The 4190-nt window shown below is 40.4% G+C and overlaps 1 non-coding gene across 1 annotated transcript; it reads right to left on the bottom strand.

Moving 5' to 3' along the window:
• Positions 1-1203: 1203 nt before the first annotated feature.
• On the bottom strand, positions 1204-1351 carry LOC116082978. Its single transcript, XR_004115568.1, has one exon. It is a non-coding gene; the product is annotated as a U4 spliceosomal RNA (small nuclear RNA).
• Positions 1352-4190: the final 2839 nt, after the last annotated feature.

Genomic DNA, 4190 nt, shown 5'->3' on the forward strand with positions numbered 1-4190 from the left:
ATGTCTATGTAGTAAGGCAACAGATGATGAATAGATTAATAGATCCATAATCACAGCAATTAAAATACTACTACTAATAATGCCAACTAAAGAGACAAAATGAGTGATGTGATGAATTTGAGAACTTATTATATTAGTGAGTATGTCAACATTTTGGACAAAGACATATGTTTTATTGTACAAAGATAGACATGGGTGTCAGACTTAGCAAGCAAAATCACAGACACTTCAGCTAAATGTGAATCTTTGCTAGAGATCCCATAATGTTCAATGTCCTTTGCTATGCACTGTGTATTTGGAAGTGAGATTTAATCAAGTTTGTATTTTATTTGACAAACCTTGATGACTTAGGCATACTTCTGCTGTTGATTAGGTTGTCAACCCTTAGAATATAAATTTGGCAGCATGATTCCTGAGTTGCGTGAGAATGGGGCAGGTTGAATCCAAGCACAGCCCTACACTAGCTATAGCTGTGTCTGGAGAAGCAGAAGTCCTCTCAGCTCTGCAGCTAAAAGAGAGAGTTGTGCCTTTCTCCAGGTTAAATATAGCTTTTCAGAGTGTGCCTTGCCCAGAGAGACTCCGTTTTACAGGTGTCTTTGGCTCCATTTTCAGGACAAAGAATGACTCTGCCCCTGGATTGGCAGATGAGCAATGTGACATCACCTATCCAGCACAGACTGATAAATGACTTATTCCTGGGAGCTAAACGCCTGCCTCCCGATACATTTCTTGGGGTTAATTGAAAGTCAAGGAGTTTATTAAGATCATATGAGGAAAATCAGGAGGAAGAACTTGAGGGCATACTAGTCACATTAAAGGATGCAACTCTCTCATCTAGGCCCTATGAAAATGCAAAGGGGATGACCCCACATATCTTCTGACTGTCTGGTGTGGACATCAAGGGACCATCAGGCTGAGAAATCCTGACTATTCCAGGGACTTTAGTTTGGGCTGGACTTTCTGCTTATGAAGGCCCTAGAAATGGCATCTGCCATGACCATCCTTCTTCTCATTCACCCATCTGAATGTACCGTCCATCTAGCCAGCCATTAATATACCCAGAGCTGCTGCCACCCATCCAGCTGTGTAGACCTGGCACTGCCTTTCACTTGACTTTGCTCCTTCATCTTAATTCTGAGCCTGCAGCCTGAATCTACAACCTGTAGCCAGCAGCCTGAGTAGATTCTGCAGCTTGGTTTGATTTACTATCTCATCCCCTACAAAGAATACTTTCTATTATTATACTTGTCTAGCTCTGGCTTCATGTACCTATTTGAGAAAAGTTTTCAATTAGCAATAATAGCGCCTCGGATAAACCTCATTGGCTATGATACTGCCACTGCGCAAAGCTCATATACCTATTTGAAATCCCTTGCTTTTTTAACCCATTGCCATTATTTTGTAACTTACATATATAAATAAGAAAGATGAACATAGATATGAAGATTGTGTTAGTTAGGGTAAATACTGTTACCGAAAGCAGCTTGAAGAAGAAAGGATTTATTTCATCTCAAATTTGTCTGTAATAATCCATCATGCAATGGAAGTCAGGGAAGAAAGTAATGAAGGAACCTGCATGCAGGAGCTGATGCTAAGGCTATGGAGGGATGCTGCTTGCTAGCTTGCTCCTTGTGGACTGATCAGCCTGCTTTGTTATACACTTCAGGACATGCCCAGTCATGAGCTAGGTCCTCCCAAATTAATCAGTAATTAATAAAATGGTGCAGCAGACTTGCCTACAGGCCAGTCTTATGGTGGCAATTTATCAATTAAGATTCCCTTTTCCCATGTGTCTAGCTTTTTGTCAAGTTGACAAAACCCAACTCACACAGATATGCTTATGGAGTGACATGAGAATTAATATCGGTGACTATGATGAGAATAGAAGAGCCTTTGTTCACCTGGTCATGTCTGTCACGGAAGCTAGAAGTATCTGACTAATTGCTGGCAGTGAACCACATCTTAAGGAAAGTGGGGCTTTCTGTCAATGAACCTTTCTTCTATACTGATTCTCACCCTCAAAACCACCCAGTGCACAACACCAGCTGTCCAAGAAAGAGCTGAAAATATTTCTATTCAGATTTAGGAGGAAGAGCAAGTGAGTGGCAAGAAAGCTGTGTTTCATGGAAGTATTTGACGTGAAGCATTGAAAAAGCTATAATGTGGATGTTCTATGTGAAGTAGTTTTTCCTAAGTGATTAAACACTAACAATCCTGATTTATTTTCCTGCTTAGAAGAAACTGATGGGGGATGCTGGTAGGATTAGAATATTTATTTGTCCCTTCTCAGAAAGTTTAATGGGATTTAGTTTTCAATAGCATGTGGGTGGGTGGCATGCTCAGCTAAAATGTCAGTGTATTAATACCCAAAGTCCCCTACACCACAGTTAAATCCATAGGCATTAACTACATCAGTGTTGTTGCTAAGCAAAGGATGCAAGAATACATTAAAAATAATACATTTTGACACAGTAGGCTATGAGAATGACCATGTCCTGTTATAAACACATTTGCAAAGTTTTAAGCCTCAGAATTGTGGCCCACATTCTGTAGAGGCCACACATATTTCCTCCAGGATTGAGAAATTAAGAAACATAGGAAATAGGTGTAAAAAGCCTTCATTTCTTCAGGATCCTATGTCTTGTTTCCTGGGTCCACTTTTACTGTCATCATCACACACATCATGGTGCAGACACACCAGTGAAGACCTGTATCTGCCCCATCTACACAACCATCACACATCAGGAAGACAGAGATAAAAAACAGAGTTGAAGATTTAATGTCTTTCTGGTATACAACATACAATCTTGCTATTTTCAATTTTAAGCAAGAATCTGGCTATTTGCTGAACGCAGCCTCTCGTATCATTCATCAGTGTTTGTTTTGTGTTGCTTTTTATTTAGCATTGTTGCTCATGAGAATTTCCAGCAGACAGATGGAATAAGTTGGCATCTGGTGAAGGCCTTGGCCTAGTCTCTGCTAACATAGGTCCACATGGCCATAGGATTGTGTCAAAGCTTCCAAAACTCTTTCCATTCTGCTCTCTGCCTAGCCTTTGACCATTTTACTGCTGACATCTCCCAAAGGACACGGGCAAAGGCATTAAAGTTGGAAACATGAGAAATCGGGCTGCTTTACGTTTGTCACTGTTGATCTTTCATTCATTTCATTCCATTTTAACAGAGCAATTTTGCCTACTATTAGCTTGAGTATGAAACTCACCTTACACCCTCCATTAACTGGGCATGAAGCTTAGAGAAGATTATGGTTGCTATTAAGAGTAATCCTGACATTCTCTCCTTCCTTCTTGGAAAACTGGCTTGCTTTATAGCTATGTACTGGCTGGTTTTGTGTTGTCACATTGGCACAAGTTAAAGTCATCGGAGAGGAAGGAGTCTCAGTTGAAGAAATGCCTTCAAGAGATCCAGCTGTAAGGCATTTTCTCAATTAGTGATCAACTCGTGCAGGAGTAGCTCATGGTGGGTGGTGCCTGAGCTGGTATCCTGTGTTCTACAAGAAAGCAGGCTGAGCAAGCCACCGGAAGCAAGCCAGTAAGTAATACCACTCCGCCCCATGGCCTCTGTATCAGCTCCTGCATCCAGGTTCCAACCCTACTTGAGTTTCAGTTCTGACTACTTCCAGTGATGGACTATGGATGTGGACATGTAGGCCAAATAAATCCTTTCCTCCCTAACTTCCTTTTTGATCATAGTGTTTTGTCACAGCAATAGAAACCCTAACTAAAGCAACATAGATGTTAGTCCTGACTTTAATGTTTAGTTTGTATAGAATTTTATATGTGAGTTCTGTGTTTACATAATTTCTACCCCTCTAATTCCTCTGACAACCCCCTACTCCCTTACAAATTGATGACCTTTTTTAAAAATTGCTACATATGCATATTCTTATACAGCCTACTGAGAAAATTTAATCTTGTTTGTATGTAGGGCTCACTAGTTGGGCTTAAGTAGTACTCTCTCAGCATCCAATGACTGAGTGTATCTCTTCACCTAGCACAATGGCATAATAACTGATATTATCATTAAGTAGGTCTTGTTTAGGCAACCATATTGTTGAGACTTCATCGGGGTAGCTTTCCTGTACTGTCTAGAAGACTATTTCACAGCAGGTATCCAGGCTCTCTGGCTCTCACAGTCTTTTCCTCTCTTCTTTTTTTTTTTTTTTTTTTT

This window comes from Mastomys coucha, unplaced genomic scaffold, assembly GCF_008632895.1.
Source record: "Mastomys coucha isolate ucsf_1 unplaced genomic scaffold, UCSF_Mcou_1 pScaffold11, whole genome shotgun sequence".
Taxonomy (NCBI): domain Eukaryota; kingdom Metazoa; phylum Chordata; class Mammalia; order Rodentia; family Muridae; genus Mastomys; species Mastomys coucha.